The sequence below is a fragment of the Bombina bombina genome, chromosome 3, assembly GCF_027579735.1.
Source record: "Bombina bombina isolate aBomBom1 chromosome 3, aBomBom1.pri, whole genome shotgun sequence".
NCBI lineage: Eukaryota > Metazoa > Chordata > Amphibia > Anura > Bombinatoridae > Bombina > Bombina bombina.
In genome coordinates this window covers 121,269,636-121,288,153 of record NC_069501.1, presented here as the reverse complement: position 1 = coordinate 121,288,153, position 18,518 = coordinate 121,269,636, and positions in this window count along the sequence as shown.

Sequence of the window (18,518 nt, the reverse complement as noted above, 5' to 3'; positions counted from 1 at the left end):
AAACTGCTGGCCTATCTGTGACGGAAGTTTGTAGGATTGAGCGTCTTGTTTAATTTCATGAATGCGAGAGTTGCTAGTGCGGTGTCTTAATTTATTCGCTAAGATTGTGTCAGCTTTATTACCTTTAGTGTAGAAAATTATTTTGGGTTTTGGTATATTCTAGCTTGCATATATGTCTCCTTACATTTCTGATCTCCTCCATGATTTGTATGTTATCTGCTGTATGACTTTGGGATTCAAGATCCCTAAGTTTACGATGGGCTTGAGACATAGAAAGGCCTGCCTGTTTCCTCAAATGGGCTTGTTTTTGAATAAAGAAGCCTCTAGTGGTGGCCTTAAAGGCTCCCCACAGAGTATCTTCCCGGATTCCGGGCGTGTCGTTAGTTCGCAGGGTGAAGTTTATCTCTTTCCTAAGCTCCTCTCTAAGGGGGATGTCGGAAAGAAGGGTGTGGGGTAGTCTCCAGTTGGGTCTGGACCTAATGGTGTTCTGTGACTCTATGTCCATTAAAACCATGTCATGGTCTGACCATGGGCACGCACAGATCATTGTGCGAAAAATAATGTCTAAGGAGTCTGGGTGACAAAACATGTAATCTAATCTAGAGTGTGTGGAGTGGGGTATAGAATAGTGAGTATAATCTCTGTCCAGAGGATGCAGAGATCTCCAAACATCAAAAAAATTAAATTGTGACATGAGCTCTCGGAATCTGCGACTAACGGTCTCTGGGCAAGAGGGACTTTTTTTAGATGGTTTTGTTTGTCTGTCAAGGCCGCCATCCCACACCATGTTCAGGTCACCCGCCACTATCACTCTGCCCTGTCTCACTAGGTCAACTTTATGCAAGATTTTCTTCAGATATCTGGGTGGAGGGTATTAGGTAAATATACAGATACTAAGGTGTAAGTGACATGGTCAAGGTTGCATATCAGGATAAGGAATCTTGCTTGTGGATCTCTGAATTCATAAATCGGTTCGAAGGCCACTCTTTTGTTAATGAGGATAGCGACACCTCTGGCTTTCTTAGAGTAAGAGGCTGTTTTTACTACGGGATAATCCCGAAATGACGGGCCGGGGGAGACATCTCCTAAAAGGTGTGTTTCCTGAAGAAAGGCTACATCCGCCTTATGAAATTTTAGTGTTCTAACAAGCAAACTGCGTTTACCAAAAGTGTTTAGACCCCTAACATTCAGTGTCAGAAACCTGAGGGGTGTCATTTGTGCACTCTAAACTCGTAAAGATAGGGTAGATGGGGGAATCGGTAAAGGAGATAAGGAGTATGAAAGGGAAGGTAAAAGAAAGGGGACTGGTGGAAGTAGTCCACCTAAGTGGGACCCAAGTGTGGGTTCCAAAGTCTGGGGGGGGAGCTAAACCGAATCAACAGAATGGGCTATTAAACGTATAGCCCCGCTCTCTAAGAGAATGCAGGGAGGCTAGTCATCTGCCCGGACCACCACAACATGCATGGAAGTTTTCCATGTGGGCGCTGGTCAATTTCAAATCTGGCGGTCTAACCAGAGGCCAGCCAACCTGCATTGTTCTGAACAAGTTAACACAAACATTTGTATATAGATAATAAGTGTTAGCAAAAACTGATTAGCATATGAGCATGAGTCCAGTGGGGTATCAGGTAGGTGAGGCTTGAGGCCTCGGGATGTGGTCAGGTGGATTAGGTTTTTGGCGTTTGGGTCTCTGCTCTTTAACAGACCAAATTGGGGCTGAGACACGAAGCTTGGATTGGGTAGCTGTCTGAGGTTCAGCCGCAGGTTGTAGTCCCCAGATAGCTAGAAGTGCACTGCCTAACGAAGGAGAGGAGACAACATGAGATTGATTGTCCTTTGTCACTATTAATTTAGTGGGGAATCCCCATCTATATTTAATGTTGGCCTTCCTAAGTTGTGTAGTGATAGGAGCATACAATTTGCACTGTTGTAGCGTATGCGATGAGAGATCAGGAAGGAGTTGAATATCTTTGAAGTCATCGGGTAGGCTGGGTTTGCTATAAGATGCCTGCATCAAGCGATCTTTGAATTTGAAGTTATGAAAGCAGACCACCACATCTCTCGGTTTGTCAGAAGACATTGATCTCGGCCTCAGGGCCCTGTGTGCTCGCTCCATGTTGTGACTATCACCCTCCAGGGGGCCAAGCAAAGCAGTGAAGAGGCCCATGAGAAACTCCTGTAGGTTCCCCGGCAGGACTGACTCGGGTATACCTCTGAATCGTATATTATTTCTTCTGGCCCTATCTTCTACATCTGCCAGCTTTAATTCGAATTGGGAGATCTGTTCTGCAAGGTTTTCAGCGTACGCGAGGATGTTGGAATTGTCTGTGGCTAGGTCATCATGTTGTCTCTCTAAGGTGTCGATCCTGTCACCCATCTCCCCGATATCCTTCCTGAGTTCAGCTGAGCTCCTCTGAATTTCAGCTGTGATGGATTTGGTTTGGGCTGCTAGCATCTTTTGTAGTGTGCTCTCTGTAATGTAGTGATTTAAGTGGGCTCCAGAGTGGGAGCTTGACTGGGAGTCCTCGTCTTGTGATTCTGGGTCACTCACTTCCTTCCGCAAAGGGAGAGAGTCTTTATGGGGTTGAGAGAAATGGTCGAGCACCGTTTTCTTGAGTGCAGCGGGAGTTCTAGGGTTTCTTTTAGATGTGTGAGGCATGGCTAGTGTTTCTTTGGGGGGCAGTTGTTGATTTGAATGATAGACCACCTTGACCACTGTGGGACCTGAGAGAAAAGTTGCTAACACATAGGAACTGACTAGGAAGAGTTACAATCACTAAGGATTAGTGTTTCAATACTGTAATACATAGGTGAGATAGAGAGAGTGGGGCCAGGTACAACCCATAGGAGTTATTTACACTTAATACATGACAGTTGCTGTCTAAGCCAGCTGTTTAGAATAGATTAGTTCAGTAGCCTCCCAGAGGGGATGAAGAGGGGGGGGAGGGGGCAGGCCCCAGGATCCCCGCACGCACCTCAGGGAGTGGGATACGACCAAAAGGAAGGGAGAGGGGTATGGGAAATGACCAATCCAGACAAGCTGGATCGGAGCGGGTGAGGTGCGATAGGGGAGCCAGAAGAAACAGACCCTATCCCCTGCCCCCCCTGTATCAGTGTGTCTAAGTCAGTGGTTATAAATCTAATCAACTAATAACAGTACAGTGGCAGCACAACGTTTTATGCAGAGACAAATAAAATCAGATAGTAAAATTTCTAACCTGTAAATTGCAGATAGCAGGTTTACTGCTGTAGGTAGGACCTATAGGAAAAAGTAGTGGTTAAACAGACAGTTAAATAGAATAACACTCCACTTTGAGCTAAAAGCCCAAAGGCACACAGGCTGGCGCAGCAGCAGTAGTTTTGCACAATAGTGGGACAGGTTGTTACAGCAGGATGGATACTGAAGTCTCACTGAGGATATGTTGTTTAAAAGTATCTGCTGAGAAACAAACAAACAATGGCAGCAGGGTCAGATAGGCAGACTATCTAAATATACGGTAAATACCAATCCAATATAGCTCCTGATAGAATAACTCCCTATGAGATAGAATCCTCAGAGTGCTTTAATGTCTTATATATGGGGTATGCTGGTAGAGTTCTTATTAATCCGTTTTTGTTCCCAGTGTTCATGAGAGGTATAAGCAGTTAGCACCAGAACAATAAAGGTTAGGCCCAGAAGTATGATAAGCTGAGCAGTTCTGACTTCAATCTGCGGTCTGCTTATGCTTACATATATTTTGAGATTGTAAATCTTGGGTTAGTTAGTTGATAGCGGCCAAAATGAATTGGTGTCCCTTGGTTTAGATGAGTATTTATGTAGGCCTGAACATAAACTTGCCGAGGGGCTGAGGAAAAATTCTAGTGCCTGGGGCACCTTAGGGGGTCAGTTTGTATAGGGAAGGGTATATCCCAGTTCCCGGGCAGATTGATACCACTGTGTGTCTCCCAGAGACAGCCCTGGTAGGAAAGGGGGACCTCTATGCTTCTCAGAAAAGGCTACTGGTCGCAGTTACTCGGTGTTTTTCACCCCCAGATGGCATAAACAGGGATCCGGAGCCTAAGAGGTTAATCTGATGGGGCAGATCCGGATTGTAGTTCTAGTGACCCCCTGCAGTGTATGAAGGAGAGTTGTAGAGGTGGGGGAGGCTGAGGGAGGGCAGTGTGTAAGAAGTAAGGGGTCTCACCTAAGGTAGCACAGGGATGCGGCCTCCTGGGTTATCATGCGGAGGCTGTGAGGTACTGTGAGACCGGTAGGCCAATGAGGCAAGATGGCGGCCGTTCGCGCCTTGTAGGGCTGTAGGCGATGTTCCCAGACGGAGCGGCAGGTATAGAGGTAGCCGGGCTTGGTGTAGGCTTCCTGGCGGCCCTCCGACACAATAGAGACAAGCTCCGCAAGGCTTCCGTGCTGGTCTTTATCTTTAGCAGGTCCGGAGAGGCTAAGGGCCACGTGGGCGCACTGGCGCAATTACGAGCAGGGCCTCACACAGGTCTCGGTCTGGCAGTTTGGGTGATGCGGCTGTACCGGAGCGGAGCCCCGACCCTCCGGTGCAGCAGTGGTGTGTGGCTGGCCTGCTTGATAGGAGGATATGCGAGGCGTACTCCCTGCACGTCCGGAGCAGGTTCCCCGGCAATCCGGTCTCAGGCTTCTGAGAACTGAGGTACAGTTATTGTCGGCCAAAGTGTGTTCCCTCGGGTATCTGGTCCTCGGAGCGGAGCCCCGACCCTCCGGAGGACAAAAGCTTGGGTGTGGAATAGCGGGTGCTGTGTATGGTAGATCTCCGTCACAAGTTGCGAGGCCCAAGAGTAAGTGAGAGGTGCTGCTAAAACACCGCTGTGGAGTCTCTGAGAGGTCACTTTTATGCAGGAGCACAAAGTTTAGTCAGCAAAAGTGAATTAAGTCCGTTTTAGGGGCAAATGTCACAGTATTTTGTGTACTTCTTAGCAGAGCTCCACAAACATGCGACTGTCCTGAATGGCGGTTAGCTCCGCCCCCAGATCCATATTGTTTGTTCTAAGAGGTTTATCTCTCAATCTTGTTTCCTAACCTAATTGTCTAATACAGTGTTGAGCTGTTACTTATCTGCTTTATGTATATTGTTGAAACCTCAATAAAAAAATATATTTAAAAAAAAAAAAAAAAAAAAGTGTGTCACCAACATGAAAAGTTTGGAAAGTGCTGCTCTACAAACTGCTGTGAATAATAAAGGCACATCAGAGTCACATATTGGTATATAACAGATACTATTCAAGTAACTGCAAATCCTATTCCCCCTTTAGCCTATGCCAAGGAACTTTCAGATACACTTAGGTCCTGTATTAGAGAAGAGCTAGCTGATCTCCGCCAAGATATACATACCTTGGGCTTTAGAGTAGAAACCTCTTTGGAAGATAACGAATCAGCTACAAGGAAGGATTTAACAAATATTCAAATTATATTGGAACAGCAAACAGATTTAATCTCCACACTACACGATAAGGTAGAAGAGAAAACATCAGGATCAGAGGGGTCCCTTAAGCAGTGTTACCAACAGAATTACCAACTTATATATCGACCCTTTTTGCACACATTCTGGGGTATTCTGCATCAACAAATATTGAATGGGAACAAGCACATCGGGCTTTGAGGCCAAGGCCTCCAGATACAACTCCACCAAGAGATATAATAATCAAACTCAAGAGCTTTGAAGAGAAAGATATAATGATGGCCTCGAGAAAGAACCAACCGATTAAATTCAGAGGGTTAACACTGCAATTCTATTCAGAATTATCCACAAGAACTGGAAATTTTTGCGTTTTACTTTACATCAATTTGGTTTTAGCAAACTCTTTGTTGAATACATTTTCGATTTATATAATGCCTCATTTGCAACTATTAAATATAATAACTCTCTGTCTAAAACATTTTACATCTATAACAGTACCCGTCAGGGATGTCCATTATCTCCCATATTATTTTCACAAGCAATTGAAGTAATGGCATCTAAAATTAGACTAAATGATAATATATGTGGTATCAATATAGGTGAGATGAATTTCAAAATTTCTTTGTATGCGGATGATATTCTTTTTACACCAATTCAATCCACCCCTGCAGTTCTATCGGTACTCAGAACCTATTGTCAGTATTCAAATTTCTCTATAAATCATTTTAAATCTGAAATTTTGAATTTTGGATTAGATAAATCTAATCTTCAGTTAATAAACCAATATAGCAACTTAAAAATACAATCAACCACTATAAAATTCCTAGGGATTATGATAGCTAATACCCAGTATGACCTAACAAAATTAAACTACGAAAAACTTTTGAAAGAATCTACCACGGAAATAAAGAGATGGAAACATAAGCCCCTTTCCTGGCTAGGTCATATTCATGCAATGAAAATTACTATCTTACCAATATTGTTACTGTATATCTATTCCAGACCCTGACAATTCATCTTCCTATTTCTTATATTACCAAGTTTCAATCCTTCTTGAATAAATATATATGGCACAGAACCCCTCCGAGAGTATCTAAGGCCACTCTCTTCCTTCCTAAGGAGAAAGGGGGGTTGGGAGTGCCATGTTTATTAAAATATAGGTGGGCATCAATATAGTAGACTGGTGTAAGAATATAAATCAGAAAGAATGGGTACAGCTAGAGCATAATATGTTACAAGATAAGCAGCTGGGGGCAGATGTTGGCTACCATTAAAAAGCTGGCTTAAAATATATCAAAATTATCCGATTATACGTGAAGTGTTGCAGACATGGAAAGCCACTCTTACTCTTAAAAATCGAATTTCAACAATTCCATCACCACTTAACACCAATTATACTGGATGTGACTTTACCGTTTGGTGACTATATTGGACTCATCAATATAAAAACTTTATACAATACATTACCTTTTTATACATTTATAAATGGTGATAAATTAAAGTCTAAATTGGAGCTAACAGTTGATTGGAGTTATTTAATCACTAGTTTAGATTTCTCCAACTCAAAAACTTTCTTACAACACATCCAAATAAACAGGATTTAATCAGACAAAGGATCAATATCAGTGTCCCTTCTAGAAACAAATTATAAACTATTGATGAGGTGGTACTTAACCCCTAATAGAGTTAAAGCCATATTCCCTAATTGCTCAGACTGATGTGGGAGAGAATGCGGAGAGAGAGGTACTCTTATACACATATGGTGGTCCTGCCCAACAATATTTCATTTCTGGTCATTAGCAAGAATAGAGAAATAGAAATAGGTTACTCTTGATACAAATACCGCTAGATGCTACAACAATATTACTGCATAAACCAATACCAAAATATCAAATGAACACGATAGGACATTAATCATTCTTTTGAATAGCGCTAAACAGATAATACCTAGATACTGGAAACAATCTAAAGCTCCAACAGTATTCGAATGGCAATCACAAATAAACCACACAATTGTAATGGAAAAATTACATTACCAATAAATGTATCAGATGGAAGTATATTAAAATATAGTAAATGTACTACAGATAAAACTATAGGATGCCATACTTTGTATGTAACCTTACAGAAAATAGATAATATATACTGTTAGCTAAAATACGATGCTGCAGAAGATGTTATATCCGTTCAACTGTGTGTTACCTTGTAATGTTATTTTCTTTCTAAAGCTTTATATGCACATAAACATGCACTATTGTTATTAAGGAATATCTACTAGATGGTGGATGTGGATTCGACAGGGTATTTAGTGGACTGTCATGAACTGCTACACTTTAAATGTGGGACAAGATATCTAGTAGATACTATAGCTGAAATATGGCTGTTATTGTTTAGTGCTGTTTATTTTTCATTTTTATGTGATGTGTGTATTGGAAAAAAAAAAAAAAAAGTACACTGATGACTGCACGTCCTTGCTTTAAAATATGTTAAAATAAGACCTGCTTCAAGGAAAAAACACACTATGGGGCCGAACTATCAAGCTCCGAATGGAGCTTGATGCCCTTGTTTCCGCGCGAGCCTTTGGGCTTGCCGGAAACAGTAGTTATGAAGCTGCTCCATAACTTGTCCGCTGCCTCTGAGGCTGCGGTCTTCAATCCGCCCAATCCTATACGATCGAGCTGATTGACACCCCCTGCTAGAGACCAATTGGCCGCAAACCTGCAGTGGGCAACATTGCACAAGCAGTTCGCAAGAACTACTTGTGCAATGATAAATGCAGACAACGTATGCTGTCAGCATTTATCGATGTGCAGAGGATATGATACGCTACATTGTATCATGTCTGTCCGCACTTTAATAAATCATCCCCTAAGAACTAGATTTAAAATTACAATTACACTCATAATTACACTGTCTAATACAAATTAAAAAGAGGTGAAAAGAGCTTTAACATATGTAGATACATATACATGTCTAAATATGTATAGTATATATATATATATGTATATATATATATATATATATATACATACATGTGTGTGTGTGTGTAGATATTTACATATCTAAAAATATATTGATGTATATGATATACTTCCTAGAGAAACAGCATGCCATCTCCAAAATTGGTTTGACCAGTAGACAGGGAAAGAACACATTTGGAAAAATAAATAATTTAAATACAATAAATATTCTGGCCCCTCTTGCTAATATTTCTCAGAAACAAAATTGTATAAGTTGAACTGGTAGATATAATTTTGTAGAAATGTATTTTTTTAAATTAAATTATTTTGAACTCCACAGGCTGACACAGTTCTTGCACTGCTTAATAAAGAGTGAGACCAGCATATATACCCATTTTAAATTAAGATTGCCCCTCCCCCCAAGAATTTACTAAAATTGTTGCATTTCTGGACAACTGATAATAACATGGTTTACCATGCAATAGTCTTAGACTAATCATGTGTAGCTACCCATCTTATTAGCACCTTCTCTGTTGGAGTTCCTTAGTGCAACTTGATGACGAAACATGTTTTACAGTGAGAGCTTTTACCCAGCATGGGGAAATGGAGCATATCTAGATTATCTCTTTGCATATTGAGTGTCTGCTCATGACAACCAGCAATGCCTTGCATTTCTTTGGCAATTACTCAATTTACATTAAGAAACCACAAATAGCTCTATGAGCAAACACGCTGTTTAAATCACTAGTGCACGATCACAGTAAGAGTTTTCACTAAAAGTTTTCTCAAAAATGTGTCTAGTCAAAGATATACAGGTGTATTACAAAAATGCTTCTATTCAAAACTGAAAAGCACTCCAAATAAGAATATGGCAGACGAGTTAGGCCTTCAAACTTTATATCCAAACTAGGCCTTCCAAAACTAAATTCCACGTCTGTACAGCAAGCCTAAAAATTTAGAAGCCAGGAACAACTAGGGTTGCCACCCATCCCTTAAAATGTGGAATCGTCCCGTATTTAAGACTAAAATAGTGCATCCCATTTTGAATCAATAATGGACGGGGTTTGTCCCGTATTTTCTACTGGTTTGCACCTGGCAGACAAATAGAACCATACATATTGGATCTACCACTTGGCTGTCCGTACAATATGTTACAAAGTTATTATACGCAGATTACACTTGTCACTAGTGTCAGACAATGGAAATTACAATCACTGCCCCTTTTGGGAATACCTATGCATTACCGTCTATTTTCTGTGGCTTTCTTTGAGTAGTTTTGTGTTCATTAATTAATACGTCATGCAAGATCCCGGCAGTAACCTTGTCAGCTGCTGCAACGTCACCAGGCAGTGCCAGGACACCTCAGTAAAGAGCAGGCGCATGTGTGAATGGTTACGTGTTGGGCAAAGTATACCCGTAATTCCCATTCAGCTAGATTACGAGTTTTGCGTTAGAGGCTATGCAGTGCTAACGAGAAGTTTATGCTCACCGCTCACTTACAGACAGCGCTGGTATTACGGGTTTTTACAAACCCAGCGTTAAACGCAAAAAAGTGAGCGTAGAGCAAAATTTTGCTCCACATCTCACCTCAATACCAGCGCTGCTTACGTTAGCGGTGAGCTGGCTAAATGTGCTTGTGCACAATTTCCCCATAGGAATCAATGGGGGAGAGCCAGCTGAAAAAAAACCTAACAACTGCAAAAAAGCAGTGTTTAGCTCCAAACTCAGCCCCATTGATTCCTATGGGGAAAATACATTTATGTCTACACCTAACATGAACCCCGAGTCTAAACACCCCTAATCTTATACTTATTAAGCCCTAATCTGCCACCCCCGACATCGCCGACACCTGCATTATATTATTAACCCCTAATCTGCCTCTCCGGACATCGCCGCCACCTACATTATATGTATTAACCCCTAATCTGCTGCCCCCAACATCGCCGACACCTTCATTATAGTTATTAACCCCTAATCTGCCTCCCCCAACATCGTCGCCACTATATTAAAGTTATTAACCACTAAACCTAAGTCTAACCCTAACCATAACACCCCCTAACTTAAATAAAATTTAAATAAATCTAAATAAATATTCCTATCATTTAATAAATTATTCTGATTTAAAACTAAATACTTACCTATAAAATAAACCCTAAGCTAGCTACAATGTAACTAATAGTTACATTGTAGATAGCTTAGGGTTTATTTTTATTTTACAGGCAAGTTTGTATTTATTTTAACTAGATAGAATAGTTACTAAATAGTTACTTACCATTTAATAACTACCTAGTTAAAATAAATACAAAAGTACCTGTAAAATAAAACCTAACCTAAGTTACACCTAACACTACTCTATAATTAAATAAATTAACTAAATTAAATACAATTAAATACATTTAAATTAAATTATCTAAATTACAAAAAAAACAAACACTAAATTACAGAAAATAATAAACAAATTACAAGAATTTTAAACTAATTACCCCAGCGGACTTGGGGTGATGGGGAGATAGTGGTGCCACCAACAGTGATAGAAACATTAGAAACTGGAGTAGAGTTAGAGGGGGGAATTAGAAGTAGTTCGGTCTTGGACATGTTTATACTTAGGTGGTGAGAGGCCATCCAGGATGAAATGCCAGATAAGCAGTCGCTGATGTGAGAATTGACAGAAGGAGAGAGTGCAGGGGTGGAAAGGTAGATCTGGGTATCGTCAGCATAGAGATGATAGCTGAAGCCATAGCTGTTGATAAGTTTACCCAGTGAAGAAGTGTAAATAGAGAAGAGTAGAGGACCCAGGACAGAGACTTGAGGTACTCCAACAGACAGAGGCAAAAGAGAGGAGGAGTCACCAGCAGAAGAGACAGAGAAGGATCTGTTAGAGAGATAAGAGTGAATCCAGAAGAGGGCAGTGTCACAGACCCCAAGAGAGCTGAGAGTCTGTAGGAGAAGGGGATGGTCAACAGTGTCAAAAGCAGCAGAGAGGTCCAGTAAGATGAGTATAGAGTAGTAGCCTTTGTTTTTAGCAGAAAGGAGATCATTAGTAACCTTGGTGAGGGCAGTCTCAGTTGAATGTTGGGGATGGAAGCCAGATTGCAGGGGGTCAAGCAATGAGTTGGAGGACAGGAATTGGGTTAGGCGATTGAAAACTAGTTTTTCAAGTAATTTTGAGGCTAGTGGGAGCAGTGATATGGGGTGGTAGTTTGCAGGGGAGTTAGGGTCAAGGGAGGGTTTTTTGAGGATGGGGTGACCTTTTCATGTTTGAAGGAGGCAATGAATGAGCCGGTAGAAAGGGATAGGTTGAATATGTGAGTAAGAGCCGGAGTGAGGGTGGGAGACAGAGGGGGAATTAGATGTGAAGGAATAGGGTCAAGTGGGCAGGTAGTGAGGTGAGAGGAAGACAAAAGGGAAGCCACATCGCTCTAAGTGGTTGGGAGGAGGGTGCAGAGAGTGGCAGAGGGGGTGACTGGGAGTGAAGTTGGGAGATTGCAGGTTTGTGTTGGGATGTTTCTTCGGATGGCAAGTGTTTTATTGAAAAAATAGTCAGCAAGGTCTTGAGCACTGAATGCAGATGAGGGGGGTTGTGCAGGTGGGTAGATGAGAGAGTTGAAGATGGAGAAGAGTCTTTTAGGGTTTGAAGAGTGAGTGGATATAAGAGAAGAGAAGTATGTTTGCTTAGCTAAGTGAAGGGCAGAGGTGTAAGAGTAAAGAGTGAACTTATAGTGCCAGAAATAAGGTTCAGAGCGGGATTTCCTCCAGGCACATTCAGCAGTGCGTGAGCATTTTTGTAGGTAGCGTGTTTGTTGGGAGTGCCAGGGCTGGAGCTGACGACGTGGGGCTTTGCGAAGTTGGGGCGGAGCGAGAGTGTCAAGTGCAGCGGAGAGAGTATTGTTATAGTGGGTTATAGCAAGGTCAGGGCAGGATATCGTGGAAGTGTGGGAGAGGGGTATATGAATAATATTGGAGAGTTGGGGAGGGTCCACAGTGTGCAGATTTCTACTGGTGCGGGGGCGAGAGGGGGAAGTAGGTTTAGAATCTGTATTGGGATTAAAGGTGAGCAGATGGTGGTCACAGATGGGAAATGGTCGACAGGCAACATCAGAGAGAGAGCATAGATAGGAGAATACCAGATCAATTGAGTGTCCATCACGGTGGGTAGGGAATAGGGTGGATTGTGAGAGGCCGAAGGAGTTAGTGAGTGAGAGAAGTTTAGAGGCAGCAGGGGCAGATGGGTTGTCAATAGGGATGGTGAAGTCCCCCAGAATTAGGGTAGGTGTATTTGTAGAGAGAAAGTGAGGAAGCCAGGCAGCAAAGTTGTCAAGGAATTGGGAGGTTGGTCCAGGGGGGCGATAGATAACTGCCACTCTGAGAGAGAGGGGGGAGAACAGGCGGATGCAGTGGACTTCAAAATGAAGAAAAGGAGAGAGATGGAAATGGAGATAGGTACTGATAGGAGCAGGAGGGGGAGAGTAAGATGCCAACACTGCCACCATGTCTCTCACCTGGCCTAGGTGTATGGCTAAAGTGAAGACCACCATGAGTGAGAGCAGCAATGGAAGCAGTGTCAGAGGAAGATAGCCAGGTTTCAGTAATTGCTAACAGGTTAAAAGCGTTGGAAACAAACAGGTCATGAACAGTTGTAAGTTTGTTGCAGACAGAGCGAGCATTCCAGAGGGCACAAGAAAGTAGTCTGACTCCCCCTCCCACAGTTGCCCACCCAACAAATTTCCCCCAAAAGGAAAGTTATTTTAGCGCTTTTGTAAGTCGCTTATTACTCTGCACCAACACAAACAACTGACTGTGGGAAGAATGGTTGTAAGTATTGCTTCCGGGTAAGGAGGATTTCCGGTACATGCTGCAGCAGTGATGGGGAAGAGTTACTAGTAGCTAGTCTGCCCGTTAGTTGCAGTAGTATGATGGCCCCTTCTACCGGAGAGTTCAGTGAGCAGCAGTCCCAGCCGCAGCATAAGAATGTGCAGGTACAACTGTATGCGCCCAGGAGCAGTAATACCCAGGCACATCCCGGTGTTTGCAAAGCTTCTATTTGTTACAGACATGTGCAGGTGCCCACTGCCAAATATTTGCCAACACCAATATTCAGAGTCCCTTTATGTGATCATAAGCTGTAAAATAATTTGTATGGCCAAGCATATTGCTTAGTAAAAAGAAGTATGTGGTTACCTCTTCACTTTTAAGAAGTCTATAGGTTGCACTGCACATCTTATGTCTTAGCTACATATGGATGTAGCTGTGCAAGCAGAACAGTAACAGTTGCAGTATAGAAATAAATAATTTATACACACACACATATATAGATATATATACATATAGACATAAAAATATAAATACAAAATTTGTTTTTTTAGCACACCTTACAAAAAGTTTAAATCCACATCTGGAAGTGCTGCCAATATGACCCAGTAATTACACAAACAATAAGGTATCAGCACACATCCATTTTCAAAAGCACAGCATATTTTTTGAACTGCTGCAAAAAATTGCCTGCAAATACATCAAGAGACAACTATTCTTTTTAAATAACATTGGGAACTTAGTCACACAATATGGCCATATTTTGCTTAGCCAGTCACCACTTACAAGGTGCCCCAATTCGAATTCCATTGGGGTGCTTAAACCAATGGGAGATGGTCAGTCTCCCTGGTTATGTTAAATACAAATACAAAATTTGTTTTATTAAACACACCTTACATAAAAATATATGTGTATATATATATATATATATATATATATATATAGATACACACATATATATATATATATATATATATATATATATATATATATATATACAGTATATATATATATATATATATATATATATATATATATATATATATACATATACATATACATATATTAAACATAGGTGTATGCAGGTTTATTGAAAGTCACGTTATACCCTGACCAAAAAATATTATGGCCAAAAAACAGCCTAAAACCTAGGGGGGTTGGGGGCTGCAGAATTTTGAGTGCCTAGGGCAGCACAAAACCTAAATACGCCACTGGCCAGAATGGATCCTTAGACAATTGTAGTCCTTTGCATTTTTTGCTGATATTAAAAATTAGAAATGATTGATTTACTGTAAATTTGTGTTAATGGGTTATTAATGAATTTTGTGTGTGGTAAAGATGACATTCTGAATAATGTATTACAGTTTATATGTTGATGCCCGTTGGGCATGTTACTGTCTGTCCATTAGAGCTGTGCTTTTGTCCTTGGCCCATAAACAATCTGTACCAAAAGCATTTTCTTTACATTCATTTAAAAAAAAAAAAACAGGTTTAACCTATCAGCCATTTTTTTAACTGTTTAAATAGTACCTTTTTTAATTTATGATATATATTATTATTATTATTATTATTTGTCAATGTGACATATACAGTGAGTTGCATATTCATGCAGCTTTTGTGATGCTTGCACATGTTTTGCAGTATTTAAATTATACTTGCTTTAGCTCATGCAAATCTGATCTGGCCTATAGCAGTTGATAGCACTGATGTCATTCAACATAGCACATATAAATGGAACTGAAATGCTTCTGTTTCTCATACACATTTCTAGTACTGGTGTAGCCCCTGGGTAGGGTTGCCACCTCAGCCATGTTTTCCTGGACACTTATGAGTTACACATGCTGCAGGGCAGTGGCGTCACTAGGGGGGGGCGGGGGGGGGCGGGCCGCACCCGGGTGACACCCACCAGGGGGTGACACCAAAAAAAAAAAAAAAAAATTTTTTTTTTTTTTTTTTTTTTTTTTTAAATTTTATTGAAATTCAAAGAAATACAATGTTGAGATGAACAGATTTTTTTTTTATTAGAGGGGCTGGCATTTATGAACATTGGTGGGACTGGGGAAGATGTAGACACACAATTTTTTTGCCCCTTGAGCCAGTGCTGCAATTTCAACAAATAGTTTTCCCGGCTGCTTTTGCTTGTTTGTACTTTGCTTCTCCCCTGCCCAATTTCGCTATGAATGTTGTGGGCATGCCGTGGGGCTTGCAAAGTTGCGCTGCTAGCCTAAACCTGCCTGCCTATCTGTGCTCACTGCTCAGTGACATGTGGAGCAGTGGAGTCACTCACTGCTGTGCTGTCTCTCTAAACGGGAACTGGCAAATCATGAGGAGATGCCTGGCACCTGACCGCATGACTGTTTGACACTGTCTTTAAAGTGAAGGAGCCACGTATGATGCCCACCAGACCACTACGGTTACGGTACACTAAGTGCACACTGAACAGGTAGGAGGGTGGGCGGGGGTCTGGGGGTGGGCAGAGTGCAGAGGTGATTGGCCATAAGAAGCGGTAGGCACGCGGCCCGGGGCTGTGCACTGACAGACTTGGAACAGAGTCAGAGAGCAGAATTTTCATTGTTTGCACCTAAAACTTTTCTTTAGTGATTTATTTTAGAGTGCTCTGTTTATCTTTCATTTGATGCTCTGCTGAGCCAGGGAGCAGCTCTAGGCATGAGCTTTATAATTAATGCAGTGCAGTTTACATATTTTGTATGTGTGTGTCTGAGTTTTTGTGTGTGTATCTGAGTGTGTTTCCGAGTGTTTGTGTGTGCATCTGAGTATGTTTTAAGTATGTCTGAGTGTTTGTATGTGTGTTTGCCTGTGTTTTTGTGTGTGTCTGCTTTCTGGGGGGGGGGGGGTGACACCATAACTTACCGCACCGGGTGACACCAACCCTAGTGACGCCACTGCTGCAGGGTGTGCAGGGAGGAACATGTATTGTGTTTCTGGACCTCACTATTCATATTCCTCCATTTATCATTGTTACATTATGTTTCTTACACGGATCAAATGATCAAAGATATATAAATATTATTGTGCTTAAATAACTTATAGAGCCACATTTTACTTGCAAGGAACTTCAATTAAAGGGACAGTCAACACCAAAATTGTTATTGTTTAAAAAGATAACACCTTTACTATCCATTCTCCAGCTTTGCACAATCAACATTGTTATATTTATATACTTTATAACATTTAAACCTCTAAATTGCTGCCTGTTTCTAAGTCACTACAGACAGCCTCTTATCACATGCTTTTTATTAGGTTTTCACAACAAGGGACTTCTAATCAAAGTGGGTCATACAGATAACATTGTGCTCTATTCCGTGGAGTGGTGCATGAGCAAGCACTAATTGGCTAAAATGCAAGTTAATAGATAATAAATAAATAAATAAATAAATAGCCATGTGATCAGGGGGCTGTCAAAAGAGGCTTAGATACAGGGTAATCACATAGCTTTAATATATATTAATATAACCATGTTGACTGTGCAAAACTGTGGAATTTGAAATAAAGTGATTATCTCTCTTTTTTATATACAATAAACCATTTTGGAGTAGACTGTCCCTTTAAATTCCTTCCAGGATTTCTTTCCTCCATCCACGTCATCAGGCCTGTGGTGATCGTGGCCCAGAGGGGTGTGGCCCTGCTGCGGCAGACATCCCATATTTTTCTGTATTGATGGTGGCAACCCTAGGAACAATGCCCCCCCTCACACACACACACATACACCCAAAATATATATATATATATATATATATATATATATATATATATATACAAAAAATGGAAATGCAGATATAATTCTTTATTTTACTGGCACCTAGGCTGTTCATTTTCTAGAGAAGTTTGTCAACTTTTTCTATTATATTGAGTAGTAGTTAATGTAGATCAGTGATACAAACATAAAAAACAGATTGCCCCAAAAAAGAATTCCACTAAAATTCGTCACTTTAGAATGAGGCATCATTAGAATATCTTACAGTGCAGCAAAATCACATGCTCTGCTCACTGCACTTCAACTGCAGAAAGTATCGTTTAATATAGGAATCCCCTTCTCTGGCTGCACTGCATGCTGGGAATTATAGTTACCAGCCACACAGCCAATAAAGGACCCAGCAGCAAGCAGCAGCCAATCAGGGATAAGTGGGGCACCGATGTGTGTCTTAGGGGCTTCAAATCAGGGAGCCGGGGCCTAATTTAAGGCACTAGTGGTGCCCTGGCACATGGGTTTGTCAAGCCCTGGATTACCATGCACATGCATAAAATGAGGTGAAGAGGTGTATTTACCAGGAACATATATATGATGATTAAGAATGTTTTTTCCCCAAAAAACATAGAAATTTTAAAATATATTTTAGTCTATTTGCTATATGTAATTGCTAATATGGCATTGTAGCAAACACTGCCACATTGACCTGGCAATCCACTCTACTTATCTAAAATTATTCCAGTCACATCCATGTTTCATTTATTCCCCATGCACTAGTGGTAAAGATGTTTAGGGAGCAGTGCATATTAGCAGGCAATGCTGGTGCCAAAAATATTAACCTCAGACAGTTGTTATCGAGCCCCTTCCTTTCCTATGAGGAAATTACCTATTACAGCATTTAGATAACAAAAATGTTAAAGGGATAGTAAACTACAAAATTTTCTTTTATGATTCAGATAGAACATAACATTTTAAACAAATTTGCAATTTACTTCTATTATCAAATTTACTTCATTCTCTTGTTATCCATTGCTGAAGGGACAGCATTGCACTACTGGCAGCAAGCTGAACACATCTAGTTATCCAATCACAAGAGACAAATGTGTGCAGGCACCAATTAGCAACAGCTCCCACTAGTGTATAATTTGTGCATATTCATTTTTTAACAAGGGATACTAAGAGAACAAAGCACATTTGAAAATAGAAGTGAATTTAAAAGTGTCTTAAAATGACCGGCTCTATGTGAATCATGTAAGTTTAATTTTGACTTTCCTATCCCTTTAAGTTAGAAAGCTCCAAATTCAGGTAAAAAAAGGAAATGTTTCTGATGGAATATTAAACACTTTGAGATGGCAATATTAAATAATACAGTATATATACACAGTATATACAGTATATACAGTATATATATATATATATATATATATATATATATATATATATATATATATATATATATATATATATATATGGTCTGCAATATACTCTCTGAAATTGTGAGCTTTTCAGTTCCTGTTAGAAAAGGTAGATCAGAACACTGTTATATTCCACACAACCATTGGCTGACCTTTTTATAACTGTCCCTAATTGACCACTAAGTTACAACATGGCCGTTCC